This window comes from Bos indicus x Bos taurus, chromosome 4 (genome assembly GCF_003369695.1).
Source record: "Bos indicus x Bos taurus breed Angus x Brahman F1 hybrid chromosome 4, Bos_hybrid_MaternalHap_v2.0, whole genome shotgun sequence".
Lineage (NCBI taxonomy): Eukaryota > Metazoa > Chordata > Mammalia > Artiodactyla > Bovidae > Bos > Bos indicus x Bos taurus.
Genome location: NC_040079.1, coordinates 62,919,382 through 62,946,009, shown reverse-complemented (window position 1 = coordinate 62,946,009; position 26,628 = coordinate 62,919,382). Strand labels below are relative to the sequence as shown.

General features: G+C 40.4%; 1 protein-coding gene across 3 annotated transcripts in view; it reads left to right on the top strand.

Annotated features, from left to right (window-relative positions):
* Positions 1 to 8,502: 8,502 nt before the first annotated feature.
* Positions 8,503 to 26,628, top strand: part of IMMP2L (inner mitochondrial membrane peptidase subunit 2) — a 956,056-nt gene continuing 937,930 nt past the window's right edge. For 2 of the 3 annotated variants that reach the window (XM_027539553.1, XM_027539554.1), the window contains exons 1-2: positions 8,826 to 8,847; positions 9,100 to 9,172. The gene's annotated coding sequence lies outside the window, so the exon portion shown is untranslated. Of the gene's footprint in view, positions 8,570 to 8,825; positions 8,848 to 9,099; positions 9,173 to 26,628 lie in introns of those variants that run through there. The other variant, XM_027539552.1, reaches the window with a different exon arrangement.

Genomic DNA, 26,628 nt, shown 5'->3' with positions numbered 1-26,628 from the left:
TTATACAGAGACTCAGAGTTGAGACATAGAGAAAGTTCTGTTGGCTTTGGTCCCTAGCTGCATTATACTACCCTCGTTGTTTAGTTGCCAGGTCATGTTTGACTCTTTGTGACCCCATGGACTGCAGCACGCCAGGCTTCCCTGACCTTCAACACTCCCAGAGCTTGCTCAAACTCACGTCCATTGAGTTGGTGATGCCATCTAATCACCTCGTTCTCTGTCACCCCCTTCTCTTCCTGCCCTCAATCTTTCCCAGCATTAGGGTCTTTTCCAATGAGTCGGCTCTTTGCATCAGGTAACCCTGTAATGTCAGCTTCAGCATCAGTGCTTCCAATGATTTTTTAGGTTGATTTCCTTTAGGATTGACTGGTTTGCTCTCCTTGCTCTCCAAGGGACTCTCAAGAGTCTTCTCTGGCATTGCAGTTCAAAAGCATCAATTCTTCAGTGCTCTGCCTTCCTTATGGTCCAACTCTCACATCTGTACGTGACTATTGGAAAAACCATGGCTTTGATTATAAGGATCTTTGTCAGTAAAGTGATGTCTCTGCTTTTTAACATGCTGTCTAGGTTTGTCATAGCTTTTCTTCCAAAGAGCAAAAATCTTTTAGTTTCATGGCTGCAGTCCCTGTCTGCAGTGATTTTCAAGTCCAAGAAAATAAAGTCTTTCACTGTTCCCATTTTTTCCCCGTCTATTTACCATGAAGTAAATAGTTTTTTGAATGTTGAGTTTTAAGCCAGCTTTTTCATTCTCCTCTTTCACTCTTATCAAGAGGCTCTTTAGTTCCTCTACCATTATTGTGGTATCATCTGCATATCTGAGGTCACTGGTATTTCTTGCAGCATTCTTGATTCTAGCTTGTGATTTATCCAGCCCAGCATTTCGCATGATGTACTCTGCAGAGAAGTTAAACAAGCAGGGTGACAATATACAGCCTTGGGTTCTCAGAAATAGCACTCTGTCTTATACTGTCCTTCAGTTTTGCTTAGGCTAGGTCAAGTTGCTTTTATAATTTACCAAGTATCCTAACCAACATAACTCTCTGAATTTCATTATTCTTAACCATAAATGACAATTTTAACACTTATCCTATGTATCTCATGGAGAGAATAAAATGAGATAACAGAGTCAGAAAGAATCACAAACTTTTAAGAGTTCCTTTAATAATATCCCCCATAAATGGTTGTCCAGCCTTTTTCCTTGACAGGAAATCGCTGTTTCTTAAGGCAGTCTGTTCTCTCCTAAGCCATTTTCTTCTAAAGGCTGAACATTCTCAGGTTGTTTAAGTATATGTCAAGATGTCCCTCCATCAGAGTGCCTACAATGACAAGGTTTGGATATACAAGTTGAAGAGAGAAAAAAATTTTGATTAAGGTCTACATCATTGAAAAAAAAAAAAAGACTTTGTTAATAAGGCCATCAGGCTGTGCATTCACATTTTTACAGTGATTTCAAATTCCCAACAGATAATTTTATGATTAAGAAAAAACAGGAATTCCAGGAATCATAAATTATTATGAATTTTTTATTGTATTTACGGGTTTTTAGATAATGATGAGTGACCATAATAATAAGCAGTGTATCATTTTTTACTAACAGGATTATTCTAAAAGTTTCAGAGGTTTTCTGTAAAAATAAAGAGGAAAAATGTGGGGTTTCCCTGATGGACCAGTGGTTAAGAATCCACCTGTCAATACAGGGGGAAATGGGTTTGATCCCTGGTGTGGGAGGATAACACATGCCAAGGAACAACTAAGCCCATGCACCACAACTACTGAACCCAGGCGTGCTGGAGCCTGCAAGCCACAAGAGAAGCTATTACAATGAGAAGCCTGTACACCTCAAAGAATCAGCCCCTGCTTGCTAAAACCAGAGAAACCATGTATGCAGCAACCAAGACCCGGTGCAGCTAAAAATTAAATAAGCAAATTAATTTATTAATAAAAAGACAAAAAAATACAAAGAGTATATATTTGAATAACATATAACAACGATCTCTACCTCATAATAGAAAAAAATCAAGAAGAGAAAATTAACACTAAACACCCAATGAAGATGACTAAAAAATGAATGTTTCAGTTATCATTCTCAAAACAAATAAACAAAAGTACAGAAAACATAAACTGCCCTGACGATCTTGATCTTTGTTTTGTAACAAATATTCTAGATGTAGAAAATTTTATTTTCCGTTGACTCCCGTTGAATTGTTGAGTGTGTATAAAAGCACCTTGAAATTGAGTATTATAGCACATTAACATCATATAAGCACCTTTATTTTTATTTTGTCCGCTTGCTTTGATTTTTGAAATTGATATTGTTTTAAATAATTCAGATATGAGATTTATTTCTAATACGTTGGACTATCCATTGATGATTGTTGCCTGAATCATTTGTTTCACGAAGGATTGTTCAGTTCAGTCACTCAGTCATGTTTGACTCTTTGCGACCCCATGGACTGAAGCATGCCAGGCTTCCCTGTCCATCACCAACTCCCAGAGTTTACTCAAACTCATGTCTATCAATTCGGTGATGCCATCCAGCCATCTCATCCTCTGTCATCCCCTTCTCCTCCCGCCTTCAATCCTTCCCAGCATCAGGGTCTTTTCCAATGAGTCAGCTCTTTGCATCAGGTGGCCAAAGTATTGGAGTTTCAGCTTCATCATCAGTCCTTCCAATGAATATTCAAGACTGATTTTCTTTAGGATTGACTGGTTGGATCTCCTTGCAGTCCAAGGGACTCTCAAGAGTCTTCTCCAACACCACAGTTCAAAAGCATCAATTCTTCAGCGCTCAGCTTTCTTTATAGTCAAATTCTCACATCCATACATGACTAATTGATAAACAATAGCTTTGACTATATGGACGTTTGTTGGCAAAATGATATCTCTGCTTTTTAATATGCTGTCTAGGTTTGTCATAGCTTTTCTTCCAAGGAGCAAGGGTCTTTTAATTTCTTGCCTGCAGTCACCATCTGCAGTGATTTTGGAGCCCCCCAAAATAAAGTCTCTCACCGTTTCCATTGTTTCCCCACCTATTTGCCATGAAGTGATGGGACTGGATGCCATGATCTTAGTTTTCTGAATGCTGAGTTTTAAGCCAACTTTTTCACTCTCCCCTTTTATTTTCATCAAGAGGCTCTTTACTTCTTTGCTTTCTGCCGTAAGGGTGGTGTCATCTGCATATCTGAGGTTATTGATATTTCTCCCGGCAATCTTGATTCCAGCTTGTGCTTCATCCAGCCTGGCATTTAGCATGATGTACTCTGCATATACAGGGATGTACTCTGCATATACATATACTCTGCATATACAGGCCTCCCTGGTGGCACAGAAGTTAAAGCGTCTGCCTGCAATGCGGGAGACCTGGGCTTGATCCCTGAGTTGGGAAGATCCACTGGAGAAGGAAATGGCAACCCACTCCAATATTCTTGTCTGGAGAATCCCATGGACGGAGGAGCCTGGTGGGCTACAGTCCACAGGGTCGCAAAGAGTCGGACACGACTGAGTGACTTCACTTTCACTTTCACTTTCACATTCACACTGCATATAAGTTAAATGAGCAGGGTGGCAATATACAGCATTGACATACTCCATTCCCGATTTGGAACCACCCTGTTGTTCCATGTCCAGTTCTTACTGTTGTTTCTTGACCTGCGTACAGATTTCTCAGGAGGCAGGTAAAGTGGTCTGGTGTTCCCATCTCCTGAAGAATTTCCCACAGTTTGTTGTGATCCACACAGTCAAAGGCTTTGGCGTAATCAATAAAGCAGAAGTAGATGTTTTTCTGGAACTCTCTTGCTTTTTCTGTGATCCAACAGATGTTGGCAATTTGATCTCTGGTTCCTCTGCGTCTTCTAAATCCATCTTGAACATCTGGAAGTTCACAGTTCACATACTGCTGAAGCCTGGCTTAGAGAGTTTTGAGCATTGCTTTGCTAGTGTGTGAGATGAGTGCAATTGTGTGGTAGTTTGAACATTCTCTGGCATTGTCTTTGGAATTAGAATGAAAACTGACCTTTTCCAGTCCTGTGGCCACTGCTGAGTTTTCCAAATTTGCTGGCATACTGAGTGCGGCACTTTCACAGCATCATCTTTTAGGATTTGAAATAGCTTAACTGGAATTCCATCACTTCCACTAGCTTTGTTTGTAGTGATGCTTCCTAAGGCCCACTTCACTTCACATTCCAGATTGTCTGGCTCTAGGTGAGTGATCACACCATCGTATTATCTGGGTCATGAATATCTTTTTTGTATAGTTCTTCTGTGTTCTTGCCACATCTTCTTTATATCTGCTGCTTCTGTTAGGTCCATTCCATTTCTGTCCTTTATTGTGCCCATCTTTGCATGAAATGTTCCCTTGGTATCTCTAATTTTCTTGAAGAGATCTATAGTCTTTCCCATTCTATTGTTTTCCTCTATTTCTTTCCATTGATCACTGAGGAAGGCTTTCTTATCTCTCCTTGCTATTCTTTGGAACTCTGCATTCGAATGGGTATATCTTTCCTTTTCTCCTTTGCCTTTAGCTTCTCTTCTTTTCTCAGCTATTTGTAAGGCCTCTGCAGACAACATTGTTAGGTCCTTCCAATTCTGGAAATTTCTTTCATATATTGTAAAAAAACAACTTACCCTCAACAACAGTTTGGTTTTCTGAATTACAATTAAATCAAGAAAGACAGTGAAAGTTCTAATTCTTTTAATTGACAATTTTAGAATAAGCGGTGTGTGCCCTAGTTACTTGAAATAGGGTCTAGTGAATTTTTTTGTTTGTTTATTTTTGTCTCCCTCCTTTGAAGCATGATTAAATGTGTTTCAAACAACAGTATTTATTACTTTTTTTGATTGTCCCATCTTTAGCCAAAGAGACCCTTTGGTTTTGGTTTCAGTCACCTTGTGACACACTTATTTATGATGAATGGATTCCTTTGTTTGTATCACACGACATTTATGTATGTATCCTCCCCAGAGCTGAAGTCAGGCACTCTTCAGAGTGGCCCAGGTGCCTTTTAGTTGGAAATTGTATTAAAAATCCACAATGGATGACTTAAGTTATTTCATTTGTAGTAAAAATGAAAGTTTATACATATAAAGTTTTATTCCAAGGCAATAACTTTAGAACCTAGTATTTATTTAGGTAATAAATAAAACTGTAATTGCCTATTTTATTTTTATTTTAAGCTCACTTTTATATTACTTATGTAAAAGATGTGCATTGTTCACTATAAGTATACCTAAATTGGTTAATAACCATATACCAAGGTTTCATTTTTCCAAATGGCACAATTTATATTAAAAATTTCCCAAAAATATTTGTAATGAAGGATATAAATGAAATCTCAAATGTTTTTATATGTACACAAAAAGAATATCAATTTCATCAGAGTTGCTATAGTAAAAGCCTTGAAAAAACTTTCAGAAATTGGATGGGTTTGACGTTAGCTGTCAAGTTAGAGTTTTAATGTGGAATAAGTGAAGGGCTATAATTTCAAGTATTAGTAAACTCTGGTGTGGGAATGCATGGTATTCAAGTCAATGAAATGCAAAATGCTATCTAGCAGCAATTTTCAAAGTGAGGTCTGAGGACCCTTGGAGTTTTTTGAGACCCTTCTACGGGATTTGCAAGGTCCTTCCTTTTTCAACCAGGAGTTTGATTGAGGGCCAGTTTTCTCCATATCTTAGCTATTACAACATATCACAACAGACTGAATGCAGAATTAAAGTGAGCTTCCAGCTCTGTCATGACAGAGAGTAAACCGACTTGCAAAAAACGTGAAGAAACCCATTTTTCTCACTATTTTTTTTTAAGGTAGTCTCCATTAAAAAATATTCTTTGGGGTAAACAAAATGGGTTTATTATCTTAAAAATGAGTTAATAACCATATATCTACATTTTCTATGTTAATTTTTAATACAGTAAGTAGGGACATATGTAACCAGCACAAACAAAAGCTCTTTAAAGTCCTCATTTTTAAGAATGTAAAGAGAGAATTTCAAAAACATTTATTCTATGATATCTTGCACTATTTGCTTACTAATTGTAAGTATGTATGAATAGGAATGAGCTTCCCAGGTGGTGCTAGCAGTAAAGAACTTGCCAGCCAATGCAGAAGACATAAGAGATGTCAGCCATACGAAGATCCCCTGGAGGAGGGTATGGCATACTACTCCAGTATTCTTGCCTGGAGCAGGCTACGGTCCATAGGGTCACACAGAGCTGGACATGACTGAAGCTATTTAGCACACATGCACGCATGAATAGGAATAGATTTGAAATATAAATATATTCACAGAATTTATAAACTTTATTTCAAGTTAACTTTGCTTAAATATCTCCTTGTGCATTAGACATGCTCTCTAACCACAGTTTAATTTTGTACCTTAGGAATACATGATTCATTTTCTTCCTGATGACATTAATGCTGAATGGAAGGCAACTCCACACAGGAAGTCAAATATCCAGTTTGGAATTTAACCAATGAATTTGAAGAATATGGGATGTTCTGAGGCTTCACCCCATCTTCTTTTTCTTTAAAAGTCTATTTCTTTTTTAAAGACCAGTTTTATGTTCATAGCAAAATAAAGCAGAAACTACAGAGACCCCACACGTGCACAGCCTCCTCAACTATCAACATCTCAGCACCCAAATGGACATTTGTTACAGCTGAGGAACCCACAAAGACACTCACTATCACCCAGTCTGCAGTTTACAACAGGTTCACTCTTGGTGTTATCCATTCCATGGGGTTTGACTAATATATGAGGACATGCATCACCTTGATATCATACAGAATATTTTCACTGCCCTAAACATCCTCTGTGCTCTGCCTATTCGTACCTTCTTCCATCATAACCTTTGTCAACCACAGATCATTTGACTGTCTCCATTGTTTTGCCTTTTCCAGAGTGTCAGATAGTTGGAGTCAAACAGTATACCATAACCTTTTCAGATTACCTCAGCTTCTTTTTTAGAATTTGTATTCATATTTTATTTTTAAATATATTTTTAATTGGAGGATATTTGCTTTACAATGTTGTGTTGATTTCTGCCAGATGACAGTGCAAATCAGCCAAGTAAGTATATATGTATATCCCTAATCTCTTGAGCCTCCCTCCAACCCCACATCTACCCTAACCCCCACACCATCCCTCTAGGTGATCACAGAGCACCTAGCTGAGCTCCCTGTGCTATACAGAGGCTCACTAGCTATCTGATTTACACATGGTAGTGTACATGTGTCAGTGCTACATTCTCAGTTCATCCACCCTTGCCTTCCTCCTTGTCCACAAGGCTGTTCTCTATGTCTGCGTCTCTATTCCTGCCCTGCAAACAGGTTCATGGGTACCATCGCTTCAGTTTCTTAAGTACATTTGATGACTCTTAGTGACAGGTCAGACTTAGCAACTTTTTGTATGTTTAATTACATGCCATTATAATAAAAACCACACATACTTGTCTTGTTTGTTCACATACATTCCATTTCAGACTGTCAGCTCCTGGTTGCCAGGAACTCCATCTACTTAATTTGTGGTTGTTGCTTAGTTGCTGAGTGGTGTCCAACTCTTTGTGGCCCTATGGACTGTTAGCCCGCCAAGCTCCTCTGTCCACGGGACTTCCCAGGCAGGAATACTGGAGTGGGTTGCCCCCTTCCTTCTCCAGGGGCTTTTCCCTACCCAAAGACTGAACCCGTGTCTCCTGCACTGGCAGTTGGATTCTTAAATCTCTGAGCCACCTGGGAAGACTCAGGAGATTCTCGAAGTTCTAGCTATCAGGTTCATCTAAGTCTCTGAGTAGGTTTTTAAATCTTTAGAATTAGTTTTGAACCCAAAGTACCAGTGTCTTGTCCTTTGATTTATATTGAATGATTTGCACAGATCAGCTTGTCAGTATCCAGGAAGAGAATAAATGGAAAACGTAATTGCAAGTTCCACTTTCTTTGAAGGTTTTAATAACCCAGGTTAGAGTTTGTCATTTGATGGCAAAAGCTTAGGTATGAAATTCCAGTTTCTCCAAAGTAAACCACTTGTTCTGGATCATTCCTTTTCCTGTGCCCACTTTAGTAGAAACAACGCCATAATGAGGCTTCCAGAGGGGAGTGTCCCCATAAGATAGTTTGTCCCCGCAGCTGTGCACTCAAAGCAACTGCTGGGGTCTCGGTTTCCTCGCCTGTAAACAAGGGGAGAGGATGGAGCCACAGTTTCATACATTTTCAACTCTTTGTCTCCCTCTCAACGGATATTGAAGCTGCTCAGTCGTGTCCGACTCTTAGCGACCCCATGGGCTGCCGTCTATGGGGTCGCACAGAGTCGGACACGACTGAAGCGACTTAGCAGCAGCAGCAGTAGCGGATAGTACAGTGCAGAGCTCAGAGCTAGCGCTAAGCAGGAGTTATTTTTGGTCCGCTGAAGATCCAGGCCGGGTTTTGGGCTTCACCCGCGCAGGCATTCGGAAGTGCAGCTTTACCGCCGGGGGCGGAGCTTCGCGTGGCTCCCGCTCGCTGGGGGCGGGGGCGGAGCTTGCCGCCGGCGGAGGGCGGGGTCCGCGCGGGGAAGTCCCTTGGGCTGAGCGGCGCAGCGGGTGCGGAGGGCGGGCGCCGGGAGGCGAGTGGGGGGCTGTGAGGTTGGCAGGGGTGGGCAGGCGCGCTGCTGCCGCCGCCACTTGGTGGTCCCAAGGGCTTAGGACCCTTCCCGGGGAGTTAGCCCCAGAGGGGAAGGGCTTTGCTGGGAGGCGGAGGGCTGCTTGGCCGCGAGTCCTTGGCCGTGATCGCGGGCATGTGTGCGTGCGCGTGTTTATCTGAGGCTCCGCGGGGCAGCGGACCCGGCCCCCTCGGCCCCTTCCTCCTTCCGTTAACTCGGGTAGGAAACCCGAGCCGGGAAAGAGCTACGCCAGGCCCTGAGCCGGCCAGCCGTTCCCCGCCGGGCGGGCGCCCCATATCGCGCCCTCTCTTGTACCCCCGAACAGAGGGGACAGCTCGGGCCCAGAGTCTGGCTGTGAGGAAGCGCTGTGGAGACGCTGGAACGTGTCTGGACGTGTTGGGCAGGTGGTGGGAGTTCCTGAGGCTTGAACGTCAGGGTTTTAAAACACGTGTTTGTCATTTCTACTTTTAGGGTTTTGGCCAAATTGGGCGAGGGCACAAAATAACCACTTACCCCTTCTCACCGAGGAAGAAAGGGAGAAAGGGTAAGTAAGGAATGATTAAGGGTGGAAGCATCTAGGACTTTATGCTGAGAGAGAGCGAGCCAGGAAGAGAAGGACTAGATCCAGAACTGCCCTTGCGGGATCTTGGGGCCAAATTCTACCTTTTCAGCAGGAACCTGAGAGGCACCTTCAAGGGTCACAGGCTCCAAGCTCAAAGAGCTTATTTCAGATTTTTCGGAATCTGTAGAGTTACCTGGGAGTTTGACAGCTGGCATGCGTCCCCTTTAGCCACTTCACCTGGCAGAAAACTGCGATTACCCTTAACCTCTCTATGGTTGTCTGTCTTGTGGTTGTTCTGTAGTTGTCTGTTTCAGTCCCTTTAGCTCACTTGACTAATCTCTGAGACTGTAAAATTAAAGCATCATGGCTCTCCGTGATAATTAACACGAAACTCCAAGGATCTTTACGTTTAGAACTCCAAAGCATAAAGTAAACAGAAGCATCACAAGTGTTGACGTTCCTTTCGGATCTTCTCTCGAGCTTATACAGAAAGGTATTTTGGGAGGGAAAAGTGACCAGACTGGGCCTTTTTCTCTTGACTTTCACTTTGATACCCATCCCCCCACCCCCCAGCATTCTCTTCACTACTGAAAAGTTGCCAAACAGCACATTGACCTTTCTGAAAGTTTGCTGTGATTTTCAGGGTGGGCTCTTTAAAAAATTCTTCTCTGGGACTTTTCCATTCCTTCCTGAATCCACCACTCCTTCCTCCCCTCAAATTGGTGAAATTAAACACAACTGTTCTCAGAAGTGTGGAAACACCTTATGCGTCCCTGATGTCCTATGTAAAGAAATGTTTTGAATTAGTTAAAATTCATGTTAGCCACAAGCAAGGAGTTTGTAAGTCACATTCTTGGATGCTTACACAGGAAAACTAGAATGGTCCTCCATGACGTTTTGACATTGGTATCCTGTGTCCTGAACCTGCCTTCTTATTTGTTTGTGCTCAAGTGGTGGATGGCCCCTTAATTTCCTTTATGAAAAAATAGAAAATAGTTGTGTATTTGTGATAGGTTCATTTATTGATTCAATAGATATTTATCTTTTTTATCAAAGTGCTGAGCACTTTGATGTGAGTAGGATGGGAGGAATGAGCAAAGTATGTTGAAGACGACCATTGGGGTCAGACCTTTTACCAGTTTTCTGTGACTTTACATGTGCTGTGCTGTGCTTAGTCACTCAGTCATGTCTGACTTGCATGCCCATGGACTGTAGCCTGCTAAACTCCTCTGTATATGGAATTCTCCAGGCAGAAATACTGGAGTGGGTAGCCATTTCCTTCTCCAGGGGATCTTCTAAACTGTGGGATCAAACCTGAATCTCCCGTATGCAGGTAGATTCTTTACCATCTGAGGCACAAGGGAAGCCCATAAAGTGGTGTGTATATGTCGTCTTTTTTTTTTTTTTTTTTTTGCGCCTGTGTGCAACTTGCAGGATCTTAATTCCCCAACCAGGGATTGAAACCAGGCCTGTGGCAATGGCAGCACCGAGTCCTAACCACTGGACCACCAAGGAATTTCTATAACCTCATTTTTTACATGGACATGAAAGAAAATGTCTTTTTTTTGGGTTACAAAGATTATATAAGGTTAAAACAAAGTTACTTAAATCTTGCAAGAATAGAAAAGGAATGGGTTGGCCAGAAAATTCATTTGGATTGTTCTGTACCATCTTAGGGATGTTGCAATAGCAAGTTAATCTCAATCAGTGTCAGATGACTGCTGCTTGATACAATTCTGAGTTTCTGCCTTTTACTTCTATATTCTTGGCTGTTTACCACCGCTCTTTGTTCCATTCCAAATCCTGTGTAAAAATAGCATGCTTTTTATAGTCTATTAGACATGGATGTGAATCTTGATTCTTATTGCTGAATGTATTAGTTCTGCTGCTGCTGCTGTTGTTCAGTTGCCAAGTTGTGTCCGACTCTTTGTGACCCCATGGACTGCAGCACGCCAGGCTTCTCTGTCCTTTACTATCTCCCAGAGTTTGCTCAAACTCATGTCCATTGTATCAGTGATGTTATCTAACCATCTGATCCTCTGCCACACCCTTCTCTTGCCCTCAGTCTTTTCCCAGCAATCTTTCCCAGCTGACGTTCCCAATGAGCCAGCTATTCGTGTCAGGTGGCCAAAGTGTATTGGAGCTTCAGCTTTAGCATCAGTCCTTCCAATGGATATTCAGGGTTGATTTCCTTTAGGGTTACCTGGTTTGATCTCCTTGCTGTCCAAGAGACTCTCAAGAGTCTTCTCCAGCACCACAGTTTGAAAGCATCAATTTTTCGGCACTTAGCTTTCTTTATGGTCCAACCCTCACATCCATACATGACTACTGGAAAAAGCGATAGCTTTGGTTATATGGACCTTTGTGGGCAAAATTATGTCTTTGCTTTTTAATATGCTGTCTAGGTTTGTCATAGCTTTTCTTCTAAGGAGCAAGTGTTATTTAATTTTGTGTCTGGCTGCAGTCACCATCTGCAGTGATTTTGGAGCCCAAGCAAATAAAATCTGCCACTGTTTCTACTCTTTCCACATCTATGTGCCATGAAGTGATGGGACCAGATGCTATGATCTTAGTTTTTTGAATGTTGAGTTTTAAACCAGCTTTTTCACTCTCTTCTTTTACTCTTATCAAGGGGCTCTTTAATTCCTCTTTGCTTTCTGCCATTAGAATGGTATCATCTGCATATCTGAGATTGTTGATATTCCTCCAAGCAATCTTGATTCCAGTTTGTGCTTCATCCATTATACATTCGCATAATGTACTCTGCATATGTTAAATAAGTGGGGTGACAATATACAGCCTTTCCCAATTTTGAACCAGTCTCTTGTTCCATTTCTGATTCTAATTGTGCCTTCCTGAACTGCATATAGGTTTCTCAGGAGATAGGAAACTTCTTTGCCCCTTAACTCTTTGTGTATCAAAACACAACAGTGAGTATATTAAAAAGGAAGTATAAAAACAGTGCCTGGCATACAGATACTGTTGACTTCCCTCCCTGTTTCTCTATCTGGTCACAAAACTTTCTTTTGATCTTGCTTGTGATTATAGAAAGCAGTCTGGTCCTTACTTTCCTAAGGGTGCTAAGCTCTCCAGGTATTTATATTTTCACAGGTAGTACCTGTTCTCTCTGGTCCTCAAATTTCTGGGACAAGGAGCAACACCTGATTCTCCCTATCAGATCACTCCACAGCCCTGAGGAAAGAATGTCAGCTTGAAAAGTAAAGGGGAAAGGTGTCCACCAGGTGTTTTAAAAAGCTCTGACACTGTTTCCAAAGGGAGAAAGACATACTTCCACATTTAGCTTAAAGTTAGGATTTCTATTTCAGAAATGTCTTTGGTTTATAAGAATTACAATAAAAATGCTGATGCTTCACGTCCAAACTGTCATGATTCTGCCAAGTTGTAGGTTTTAACATACAGCTAAGCTGTGTATTTAGTGTAGCTAATGTTGCTCTGGAAGCCGAGAGAGAGACAAGTCCCCAGACATCTGATTTCAGACCAGACATCTGCTTTCACTTTGCTAAGGACTACGTTTTGTCAGTAGATTACAGGCATATCAGCTGTACTGCTATAGTCTGTGGTATTTCTATCATAAGCTCTAGTCTGAAGGGTTTAGTATGATGTTTTATTCAAATGACAGCACACTGTCAATGAGCACCTGGTCAGATAAGCACATTTCCCACAGGTGTCTTCTGGTGTCATTGTTCTTACAAGTTAACAAGGCAAAATGGTTTCTATCCTTACTGATTTTTTTTTTTTTTTTTGTGGAAGAAAATATTCTTAAGAAAAAGCCTCACTGAAGAACCCCTGGTATTCCCCAAATAAGATTTCAAGACCACTTTTGTCATTTTGAACAGTGTCCTTACAGGATAAAATAAGAGTATGTAGATTTCCAAGCCAGGATCCCAAAACTTTGTTAACTCATTGTGTGCCAATATATGTTTGTGATACTGTAGACTCTAAACCTGGGGGCTTCCATGGCAGCTCACTGATGAAGAATCTGCCTGCCAAGCAGAATCCGTGGAATCTCTGGGTTGAGAAAATCCCCTGGAGAAGGAAATGGCACTCCACTCCAGTATTTTTGTGTGGAAAACCCCTTGGATGGAGGAGCCTGGTGGGCTACAGTCCATGGATCACAAACAGTCAGATATGACTGAGTTATTAAACAACAGCAAGACTCTAACATACACTTACGATAATGTTTTGGAGAATAATGTATTCTGAGTTCCAACATAGAATGTCTGGACCACATCCCTCTCCATTTTGAGGTGGTCAGGGGTGTAGAAATACCGTGGAGGCTGTCATTACTAGGTTCTTGGGCCAGCTCTGTCATTGCTTAGCTGTGTGACCTTGGACACACATTCCTCATCTGTAAAATGGGGTCATTACTTATTACTGTGAGATTTAGTGTTCTTAACACAATAACTGGTACAGAATAGGTTCCTCAGTAAAGAGCAGTTCCTTTTCATTCCTTTAGGTCCTGGCCATGAGAACAAAGACTCCCCCTCTTATATCTAGGCTTATGGCTCCAGCTGAAGGGAATTACCTTTGGAAGCTGGGCCTTAGTGGGATGGAGAAAGGGGTATAGAGAATCCTGACAAAGGAGAAGAGTGGGAACTGAGAGAGGAAGGTGCCAGTCCTTTGCTCAGTCTCTGGACTCAAGTTGATGAATTGCTTGACTCAAAGAAAGAACCACCTTTATCTCTGACCTTTCTGTTAATCTTTTGTCAGCTGCTCCATTGGAGACAGTTAGCTCCTTATTGCCTGCTTAGTCCAATGACAATTTTTTTTCTTTGTCACCTTCATAATTCATGAATAACTATATATTTCTATTTTTTAAAAATGTGTGCGACTTAATAATGTCTGTACTTTCTTAAGATCAGGATTTTTTTTTTTTTTTTAATGCTTAAAGTCCTATTGGGGCTTCCCTTGTTGCTCAGCTGGTAAAGAATCCACCTGCAGTATGGAAGACCTGGGTTTGATCCCTGGGTTGGGAATATCTCCTGGAGAAGTGAAAGGTTACACACTCCAGTATTCTGGCCTGGAGAATTCCATGGACTGTATAGTCCATGGGGTTGCAAAGAGTCGGACACAACTGAGCGACTGTCACTTCACTTGACTTCAAAGTCCAGTTGATCTTGTCCTGTCATTGGTCTGTAGTTCATTAATTTCTTTTCTTCTTTCTTTTTTCTTTTTTTTATTCTCAGTATGCTGTGTGCCTTGAACTAGTGCTGAGGATATAAAGTTGAAAAGTCACTTTCCTTGACCAAGAAGCTTATAGTCTAGTAGGACAGTAGACATCTTGACCAACAGATGAAACTGTGTGAAACGTGCTCTAGTGGAGATAGGTACACATGCAAAGCATGCCTAGCAGAAGCGCTTGCTGTCTGATGGCAGTGCCAGAGAAGGGCTCTAGCTGTGGTTGTATTTGAGCTAGGTCTTTTTTTTTTTTTTTTTTTTGAGCTAGGTCTTGAAACCTGAGTAGAGTTGGGCAGGGTGACAAGCAGCTCAGAGCATTTCCAGGTGGAGCTAATAGCATGAATAGTCACGTGGATTGTGAGAGCATTGTGTGTTCTGGAACTGTACGTGGGTCATTCTATTAGAGTCTGAAGGGCAAAGTCAGGAGTGAAAGGAGATGCAAGTGGAAAGCTAACCCTGGGTGCATTTGCTATCCCATGCCTTGTAATGAGCTCTGAAGAACTCTGAGTGGAAGATCACCAGGAGTGTAGAGTGCTGGGTAGCTTGGGGTGTTGTGTGATGGGGATGTGTTAAGATTGGGAGCCAGAATGGACAGTGTGATTAGTGTGGATAATATGAGGTTTTGAGCACAGACAAAGGCAGAAGTCATGGTGATGCTCAAAAGTGAGAATGTTTAGGAAAATATTTAGGAAGATGGAGAATTGGCTGGTCTTTGGGATTGTTTGAATGTAAAGGGAATGGGAAAGTGAGCAGCTAGAATGACTGCCAGGTTTCTGGGTTGTGGAGGGATCAGAGCAGAGGAAGCAGTTCTGAGGAGGAAGTTCAGGTTTGAAGACATTGTGTTAACTGTGTTGTGGGGCATATCATTGGTGTGTTGGAGGCATCTCAAAGGCAACTGGATATAGGATCCTGGAGCATCATGAGAGCTGGAGAGAGGCTGGAGATACAGGTTCTGAGTGCTTGCCTTATGGAGAGTAGTTGAAAGCATGGTAAGGATGAAAATGCTCAGAGGAACTGCATGGAAAGAGAAGAAAGGGCTGAATGTAAGTTTTAGAGGATAAACCAAGTTAGGGACAAACCAAGAGAAAGAAAGATACAAGGATGCTAGAGGAGAGTGACTGGATAGGCTAGGAGAAAAGAAAAAGCAAAACTTTTCAAGATTCAGGGCAGAGTTTCACAAAGTCGAATGCAGTTAAAATTTAAATCTACAAATCATCAAATACAATGAAGATTGTAAAGTGCCTGTTAGAAGTCATTGGTTGGAGTGATGGGCTAGACATTGAACTGCCCTGGGTGAAGGGGTGAACAGGAGAAGGGGAGTGAGGAGAGAGTCGACAGGCCTGGGTTTCTCCTTAGAGCTTCTGGCTTCACTGGTCTTTAGTCCAGAATTTTAAAAGCTCTGTTGAAAATACAGTTGCCAGCAATCACTGTTCTTTGTCACACTTTCTTGGGAATGAAAAATCACGTTGTCCCTTTGTTTGCCTCAGTTCAGTTCAATTGCTTAGTCGTGTCCGACTCTTTGTGACCCCATGAATTGCAGCACGCCAGGCCTCCCTGTCCATCACCAACTCCCGGAGTTCACTCAAATTCAGGTCCATTGAGTTGGCGATGCCATCCAGCCATCTCATCCTCTGTCATCCCCTTCTCCTCCTGCCCCCAATCCCTCCCAGCATCATAGTCTTTTCCAATGAGTCAACTCTTCACATCAGGTGGCCAAAGTACTGGAGTTTCAGCTTTAGCATCAGTCCTTCCAATGAACACCCAGGGCTGATCTCCTTTAGAATGGACTGGTTGGATCTCCTTGCAGTCCAAGGGACTCTCAAGAGTCTTCTCCAACACCACAGTTCAAAAGCATCAATGCTTTGGCACTCAGCTTTCTTCACAGTCCAACTCTCACATCCATATATGACTACTGGAAAAAACATAGCCTTGACTAGATGGACCTTTGTTGGAAAAGTAATGTCTCTGCTTCTGAATATGCTATCTAGGTTGGTCATAACTTTCCTTCCAAGGAGTAAGCGTCTTTTAATTTCATGGCTGCAGTCACCATCTGCAGTGATTTTGGAGCCCCAAAAAATAAAGTCTGACACTGTTTCCACATCTATTTCCTATGAAGTGATGGGACCAGATGCCATGATCTTCGTTTTCTGAATGTTGAGCTTTAATCCAACTTTTTCACTCTCCTCTCTCACTTTCATCAAGAGGCTTTTTAGTTCCTCTTCACTTTCTGCCAGTAGGGTGGTGTCATCTGCATATCTGAGGTTATTGATATTTCTCCCAGCAGTCTTGATTCCAGCTTATGCTTCTTCCAGCCCAGTGTTTTTCATGATGTACTCTGCATATAAGTTAAATAAGCAGGGTGACAATATACAGCCTTGATGTACTCCTTTTCCTATTTAGAACCAGTCCGTTGTTCCATGTCCAGTTCTGTTGTTTCCTGACCTGCATACAGGTTTCTCAAGAGGCAGGTCTAATCCTCCCTTAAAAAAAAAAAATCATAATTGATCTTACTTTGAGTATCTCATTTTATCCCATTCATCCTATTCTTTCTTGGGCTAGAGTTCCACCATTGTCTTGTTCTTACCATATTTGGCCTTTTTGCATACATTATTCTCTAATCCAGTTGTATGGGGGGCATGTCCCCTTTCTTTTATTTAAGTTGAAAAATTTCATAAGAGTGTCTACTAGGAGGCCAAGGGGAAAATAACCAAACTAAACATTAAAAAAATCATACCATTCAGCTTTTTAATATCTTCTGTCTTCAAGGCTCTGGATAAACAAAATGTATTAGATGGAAAAGCTGAATAAGATAGGGACCCTACCCTTAAGGAGCTCCTTAAGAGAATAAAAGAATCCAGTAAGTGAAATGTATGTGTAAATAAATGCCTTGTGCACTATATGCTGTTTAGAGGTAGAGTTCAGGGTAAGATGGATGCAAAACAAGAGGTTTCTTTATTTGATGTGATCCGGAAGGGTTCATGGAAGAGATGATAATTTGAGTTAAAACTTGCAGTGGAGTTAAGGTATAGAATGGTGAGGTTCAGGGAGTGGGATAAGGGGAATAAAATATTCCTTGGCTCCATGAAAGCTGTGGAATGGTTTTGACTTTCCCATCTCTTCTTGTTCTGCTTTATTTGTTGCCGGATTTCTTTGTCTTAGGGGATAAGGATATTTTAGCTTACATGGAATTGTTCAGTCATTGTGTCTGACTCTTTGTGACCCCATGGACTGCAGCATGCCAGGCTTCCCTGCCCTTCACTGTCTCCTGGACTTTGCTCAAACTCATATCCATCGAGTCTGTGATGCCAAACAACCATATCATCCTCTGTTCTCCCCTTCTCCTCCTGCCTTCAACCTTTCCCAGCATCAAGGTCTTTTCCAGTGATTTGGCTCTTTGCATCAAAGAGCCAAAGTAATGGAGCTTCAGCTTCAGCATCAGCCTTTCCAATGAATAGTCGGAGTTGATTTCCTTGAGGACTGACTAGTTTGATCTTCTTACCGTCCAGTTCAGTCGCTCAGTTGTGTCCGACTCTTTGCGACCCCATGAATCGCAGCACGCCAGGCCTCCCTGTCCATCACCAACTCCCAGAGTCCACTCAGACTCACATCCATTGAGTCGGTGATGCCATCCAGCCATCTCATCCTCTGTTGTCCCCTTCTCCTGCCCCCAATCCCTCCCAGCATCAGGGTCTTTTCCAATGAGTCAACTCTTCGCATGAGGTGGCCAAAGTACTGGAGTTTCAGCTTTAGCATCATTCCTTCCAAAGAAATCCCAGGGCTGATCTCCTTCAGAATGGACTGGTTGGATCTCCTTGCAGTCCAAGGGACTCTCAAGAGTCTTCTCCAGCACCACAGTAGATCATGGCATCTGGTCCCATCACTTCATGGGAAATAGACAGAGAAACAGTGGAAACAGTGTCAGACTTACTGTCCAAGGAACTCTCAAAAATCTTCTCCAGTACCACAGTTCGAAAGCATCAATTCTTTGATGCTCAGCCTTCTTTATGGTCTAACTCTCACATCCATTCATGATTACTGGACATGTTCTGCTTTATTTGTTGCAAAGTTTTTTTGTCTTAGGGGATAAGGATATTTTAGCTTCCATGGAGAGATACCCACAATTTCTCCCTTCATGGCATAAACTTTCTGTGAATTGATCACCACTGGTTTATTATATGTGTATGTGTGTGTGCTGAGCTGCTTCAATCATGTCAGACTCTTTGCAACCCTATGGACCATAGCCTGCCACACTCTTCTGTCCCTGAGATTCTCCAGGAAAAAATTCTGGAGTGGGTTGCTATGGCCTCCTCCAGGGAATCTTCCCAACCCAGGGATCAAATCCTAGTCTGTTACATCTACCTGCATTGGCAGGTGAGTTCTTTACTGCTAGCATCACCTGGGAAGCCAGTTTTTAATATATTAGATGACTAAAACAGACCAAAGCAATTAAGTCAGAATTTCTGGGGGATGATGTCCAGGTACTGGTAATTTTCAGAGTGCCCTAGACATTCAAGGCAGAGAACCACTGGCTAAAACATGAGGCAGAAGAAAAGTCTAGGATATGGAGCTAAAAAATTGTAGGTTGAATTCTTGCAATTTCTTTTAATAACTATGTGTCCTTATTTGAGTTACTTAGACTTTCCTAAGCCCCATCATCTTTGGAAAATGGGGGTGGTGGTATACCTGTCCTGTCTGTCTTGTAAGATCATGCAAGTCAAAAGGCGCAGCTGTGCAAAGGAACATTGCTTGCAGATGCGGTTGTAACAGTGAAATGTTCTGTTCACCTCCTCCGGCGGTAGACAGGCTAAGAGCCAGCCACTATGCCTTGCAAGATAGTAGCCATTTGGTGCATTGGGACTTAAGATTTCACCATCGTGAGCATTTTGATAATACATTTTACAATGTTTGTGTGATGTTAAAAGTTGGAGACCGAAAGCACAAAATCAAATCCTTAAAAAAAAAACGAGCAGTTGAGCTTTTCTTAGTGTGATATATGAATTCTGTTTAAAATTATACAAATGCATATTGTGATTAAGATTGTATATATATTCATATACAAGTGTATATGAGTGTATAAATATTCTCAATATCAATAATTAATTGTTTAGTGTTAAAATTCTATAAATATGTTAGATTTTTATTCAAAAAATCTGTACCTTGGAAAAAAAAAAAACAGTTCTTTTGGAAGATAGTAACCCCCCCCAAATACCATGTGTGTGCACAGTTGCTTCAGTGGTGTCCGAATCTTTGCAACCCATTGGACTCTATCCCTCCAGGCTCCCCTGTCCATGGGATTCTTGGAGAGTCACAAGTTCAATTATATTGCAGGTCCTGTCATGTCTGTTGAGTTTACGGAGACATGGCGCTGTATCTCTGTGCTGTGGAAAGCCTGGTGTGTTAGTGCCAATCATGTGATCATATAGGAATGATCATTCTTATGGTATTATAAATTATTTTACTTGAGAAGCGGTGTCACTTAATGACAAGGAAATTGAATCTGAAGCCTAGAAACTGCCTTCCAGATGTGACTTAAGTGCTTGCTCCTATGACAGGAGGTGAGCTAGCCTCTCTGAGCCTCCTATGTAAAATCTGGATGCATTAATTCTCTGTTACTTTGTAACGTGTCAAAAATTTAGTGGCTGCAAACTGCAGTAATCGTTTATTATCTCATGGTTTCTGTGGGTCTGCCATTCAGGTGGTTCTTGCTCAGGGTCTTGTGAGGTTGTCATCAGATGTCAGTTAAAGGTAGTTAGTGGAGGACCTGCCTGAGTCTAAAAGATTCTTCCACAGTGGCCTGCTTAGGGGGTTGGCAAGTCAGTGTTGGCAAGTTAGTTTCTCTCCATGAGGAAGTTGGCTTTCCATGGGGCTGTCCCCACTCAGGCTTCCCCAGACTGTGATATGGGAGACCAAGGTCTTTTTGGTGTCTCCCTGCATCTTTACCCTAGTACTTTGTTGATGCTTAATTGGAATTTCCTAAACTGAGGTGGATTGCTGTTGAAGCTCCAGACTTTGTGCCTCCCTTGAAACTTGAGATACAGAAGGCTGATTTTTGCTCAGGTGGTGGTGGTATGGTGATGGTCATGGCTCCTGCCAGAACCACTTTTAAGCCTATCTCATGGGTCCCTGTTTTTGCCCCTGGTGTCCTGAACCTCTTCCAAATGACTCAGGTGTTTGGGGCTTCCAGTGCTCGGCCTGACCGCCTCATAGGTAAACGGAGCAAGCCAGCGAACAGGCAAACAAGCACCCCCACTGTCTTTTCTGTGTGACTGCTTCAAGATCTCCTTGAACTCCTGCTCAACTTGGTAGCTCATAGCATGTTTCTGATATCTGAGATTAAGAATACCCAGAAGATACAAGTGTACATCTTTCTTACACATAATAAATTATCAAAATTTAATCTTTGCTGTTTTATCCAAAAGTTTATTCTGAGAGCTAGGTCTTTGGCACTTTGACACACACACTTCTAGATGTATCTTTCTGTTGAAAAGTGTAGTATTTATGGTTTACTATTGAAAAATCATTTTGCTGTGATTGAAGGACACATTGTCAACACATTATCAGGGTCAAGCTTTGAAATTGTGTTCAGCAAAGACATTTTTTAAAGAAAAGAAATGCTTGTAAGATCATGTTTTGTATTTTAAGGACAATTTAATTTCATGTGATTTTTGCATTATGTAGACAAGTTCAGAGCATCTTAGAATTGTTTCCTCCTCTCTACTCTCTCTCGGGAATTTTTCTGCAGGGATTATTTATCTTCTTAGTCACTACCTGTCTTCTCCATCTGTTGTTTCTATTTAATTTTCCCCCTGTCTTTGGACTTAGTCAACTGATGTCATATATGAGGGTGAGCTGCTTGTGAGGGGCGGAGCAGTATTGGAAGGAGCAGAGGGTATGTAAGGCAGAATATCTCTGAAGGTTAGGGTTGATGGCCAAGGGTACTTTTTCACTAAATAGGTAAATATGGACCACTAAAGCACTGGTGGAAAAGGTTATATTTGCCACAGATATTTTAACCTTAATTTTTAAACTACACTTTATTTGTTTTGGAGTAGTTTTAGATTTATGGCAAAATTGAGAGGAAGTTACAGAGATTTCCCATATACTTCCCATCCCTACACATGCAGAACTTCTCCCATTATCAACCTGACTTTCCAGAATGGTACATTTATTACAGTTGATAAACCTGTGTTGACATGTCATTGCTGATGCCTAATGCTGATAGCTTACATTAGGGCTCCTTCTTGGTGTTATACATTCTGTGGGTGTGGGCAGTGTATAATGTCTTGGACTCACTATGGATTCATCACGCAGAGTAGTTTCACTGCTCTAATAATCCACTGTATTCCACGCATTCATCCCTCTTCCTAACCCCTGGCAACCACAGATTTTGTTATATCTCCATAGTTTTGCCTTTACTAGAACATCATATACTTGGAATCATTGTATATAGTATGTTGCCATTTTGCCTGAATTTTTAGTTTGCCTGGTGTAGCAGATTATTTACAAAGCATTTTGGTATTTTTCCAAAAGCTTATTTGTTTAATAGTTACTTTAATAAGAGTTTTATTAGTGTCAGATGAGGATACTAAAAAACTGTTACTTGGTTTGTTAAATAATAACTATTTAGTGTTGCTATTATCAAACAGTAGTTTGAAGCACTTTATAAACTAATTAGCTTGTATTTTTTATGAGTCTCACTTTTCTTCTGGGTAAGAAAAGTACTATAATCTGAACAAATAGGTTGTGAAAATACATTAGAATATTAATAGTTTGAGGCATCTTTGTTGTATATGGTTGCATGGCATTAATACTATAAACAATTTATTCAAAATTTTATTTTGAAATTAAAAATAGGAATTAAATGTAAATTTCTAGACATTAAACTGGTGATATATAGTGAAAAGAATATGGAATATGGAAGACTTTTATTCAAATGCTAGCTCTACTGTTATCTATGTGAACATGAACTTTTGGTCTCTGAATTTCGTTTTCCTTTTGGGAAAGTGGAGATAAAATATACTTCATTGGTTAATTTTGAGGACTGTGTATGTAAACTGTTAGTAAGAATCCTATGCAAATTTAAACTTATTACAAAGAAATGTGAAAATTTATTTGGTTAATAAGTCATACTTGGTTACTATTTCCAACTTAATTTTTTTCCCCCAAGTAATCAAGGGAAATAATGATTTAGATTTAAGAAGGCAGTACTGTTGAAAAGATGCTTATTTAACTGTGCCTGAGGGGGAAAAAAAGCCCTGCATTTTTTATCTGAATTTGTCTTACTGATAGGCCTGCTTATTTTTTCTTAACGAAAGGTATACACTTTGGGGTATTCTGCTTGTGTACTTGGCTCCCGATCATATTTATTACCTAACTGTCAGCTTGAAATGTTAGTCCTTCTTGCAAAAGCATGAGTTATAGTGCCACATTCTGTACAGAGTCAGAGACACATTATTTCTTATTTATTGTGAGAAAAGCTCTTATGACCAGTCTCTTGTGTGGTTAAAGCCACTGGGGCAGAGGAGAGTTTGGTAGAAAGATTCTGGAGTGAGAGAATAAAAATAGTCCCATGAAGTTGAAATCCTGATGCAGCTGGTAAATTTAATATAACCTTAGTTTACAATCAAAACGTCCCTCTTGTTTAATATACATAGAGGTATGGTCAGTGATACTGTGATATTATACAAAACTGTACACTTCTGAGTTTGAGAATGCTTGACAGAGTTTAATTAGTACAAGACAAAAGTGTAATAGTCACTTCTTTGCAGGACAGTTGGCATCTTTATTATATTGCAATCTCAACTTTTTGTGTCCCTACTAATTTACAGTATTTTAAGAAGATTAATCTGACAAGTGTATGAAATCAGTTGGAGGTAGAAGGAGTAATGAGAAGTAGACCATTTGGGAAGCTGTAATTTGCTTACAAGGTAGTGAGGATTTTCACTGTCATAATTGTGTGAATGGAAAGTAAGAGATGTTCAGAAACCATTAAGAAAAGTATAGTAAAACCTAACTATATTAAAATTATGGATTGCCAAAAATAGATTAAAAAAACTATAAAAAGTGAAAACTGTAACAAAAGCAAAGACAAACTTGGAAGATTCGCAATCCATACCGTAGAAAAAGGACTAATTTCATACAGATATTAAAAATACCAACAACTCAATGGGGAAAAATCAACAATCAGAGGAGAAATGGGCAAAGATATGAAAGATTAGGAATAGGCAATTCATAAAAGAGAAATGCAAAATAAAACTTCAGTGAGAAACTTTTTTTTAACCTATCAAATTGGCTAACAAAAATTTTTGAAAACGTGAGGAGTTACTGAGGATATGAGGAAATAGACAATACCATTATTGCTAATGGATGTAGGTATTTTTGTAGTTTTTGCTGAGAACAATTTAGAAATAGTTATCAGAACTTAAAATGCACATATTATTTTATCCTTCTAGAATTTAACCCATAAATCTTGTACTTGTGTGAAATAGTATATATGTAAGGATATTCTTGGCAGCAATTTGAAACAAATGCTCATCCTTAGGGGACTGGATAAATTATGATACATGTAGTAGAATATTTAGTAGCTGTTAAAAAGAATAAACCTGCATATATACACTGAAATGTATCAAAAAGGCAAGGTACAGAACAGTGGATATTAATACGTTACTATTTTGGAGGAGACTAAATTAAGATACATATTTTCTCCTAAATGCATATAAAGTCTCTGGAGGGAATTACAGCAAAATGGAAAATGTCCCTGTGGATTGAAACTCAGATATTGGATAACTGGGATGGGAGTGGCTTTCATTTTCCACTGTGTACCCCTTTTTGGATATCCTGAATTTTGTATTATACAAAAAAGAAAAAAATCCTAAAAAGAAGAAATGTGTTCAACTCAAAATATATTTCTATAATACTTATAGCCAACTCTGAAAAATTAGAGAATAGAAAACTAAATTTAAAAAGAAGTTGTTATCCATATATTTGATAGGGATTAATATCTAGAGTATATGAAAAAATTCTTATAACACAACAAAAGCAAACAGTACAATTAAAAATTGAGCAAAGGACTTGAACCATTTCTTGAATAAGATAGATAAGTGACTGATAAGTGACTGATGAGCACATGAAAAACTCAAAATCACTAATCATTAGGGAAATGCACACTTATTAGGATGGCTGTTATTAAAAATAGAAAGTAACAGGTGTTGGTGAGGATGTAGAGCAATTGGAAACCTTGTATACTGTTAATGAGAATGTGAAATGCTGCAGCTGCTTTGGAAAACAGTTCCTTGAAAAAATGAAAGTAGTGTTTCCGTTGTTGTTCAGTTGCTTAGTCATGTCTGACTCTTTGGAACCCCAAGGATTGCAGCATACCAGGCTTCCTTGTCCTTTGCTATCTCCTGGAATTTGCTCAAACTTATGTCTGTTGAGTTGATGATGGCATCCAACCATCTCAGCCTCTGTTGTCCCCTTCTTCTCATACCCTCAGTTGTTCCCAGCATCAGGGTCTTTTCCAGTGAGTCAGCTTTTTACATCAGGTAGCCAAAGTATTAAAGCTTCAGCTTTAGCATCAGTCCTCCTGTTGAATATTCAAGGTTGATTTCCTTGAGGATTGATTGGTTTGATCTCCTTACAGTCCAAAGAACTCTCAAGAATCTTCTCCAGCAGTTCAAAAGCATCAATTCTTTGGTGCTCAGCCTTCTTTACAGTCCAACTCTCATATCCATACATGACTACTGGAAAAACCATAACTTTGACTATATGGACCTTTGTCAGCAAAGTGATGTCTCTGCTTTTTAACATACTGTCTGGGTTTGTCATAGCTGTTTTTCCAAGGAGCAAGGGTGTTTTAATTTCATGGCTGCAGTCACCATCTACAGTGATTTTGGAGCCCACGAAAATAAAGTCTTTCACTGTTTTCCATCTTTTCTCCACCTATTTGCCATGAAGTGATGATACTGGATGCCATGATCTTAGTTCTTTGAATGTTGATTTTTAGACAAGCTTTTTCAACTCCCCTCTTTCATCTTCATCAAAAGGTTCTTTAGTTTCTCTTCTCTTTCTGCTATTAGGATGGTGTCATCTGCATATCCGAGGTTATTGATATTTTTCCCGGCATGTTTCCGCATGATCCAGCAATTCCACTTTTGGGTGTATGCCCTAAAGAACGGGAAGCAAGATCTTGAAGACCCATGTTCATAGTGGCAGTATTCATAACAACTAAAAGATGGGAGCAACACAAGTGTCCATGGGGGGATGAATGAATAAAGAAAATGTGGTATATGCCTGCAGTAGAGTTTTATTAAGTCTTAAAGAGGAAGGAAATTCTGACACATGTGACAAGATGGACATTATGCTAACTAAGCCAGTCATGAGAAGACAAATACTGTATGATTCAATTTATGTAAGGTACCTAGAATAGTCAAATTCATAGAGGCAGAAAGTAGGAAGATGAATGCCAGGGGCTGGGGGTAGGAGGGAATTGGAGGAGATGATGTTTAGTGGGTAAAGAGTTTCAGTTTTACAAGATGGCAGAACAGTGTAAATATACTTATCACTATTGAGCTGTATACTTAAAAAATGGTGAAGACAGTAAATTTTATGCCATGTATACCACACTTTGAAAAAAAGATAGTGTAACTCCCCCCTGCCCCTACCAAGAACCCTGTGGTGTAGAGGTAGGGAAGATGAATATGTAAATAAATGGCTGTAATTCAGAACGTAATCTGTGTCCAGAATGGGTATAATTGAAGCTTTGGGGTGGCATAGGATGGGACGTAGATAAGGGAGATTGCTTATGATTTCACATAATAGGGGCTGGTACTTTGAGCTGATATTAGGATGTAGTATTGATAGGGTAGAGAAAATAGAAAAAAATTTGGGACAGGAGTAGCACAAGTAAAAGTGAAAAGAGGGAAAGTGAATGGTATCATCATAGAGCAGAACAAGATGATGCTGGAAAAGAATCAGGATAGATTCTAGGGCCAACTCTGGGAAATGAAGATGTGGTCAAAAGAAATTTCATGGAGTTTGTAGGACGCCTCTGTGGGGGGAGCTGACCAACCAGGCAAAGCTGTTTTCTTCTTGGTTTTATCTTAATGTAAAATATGTCGTCCCTTTGCTCTGAGAGTATGAGAGAGAGGGAAAGAGAGAGGGAAGCAAAGGAAGAAAGATACAAGGAGTGAGGCAGGGAAGGAGGGAGGGAGAAAGAGAGAGAACCAGAGCACCTGAATTCT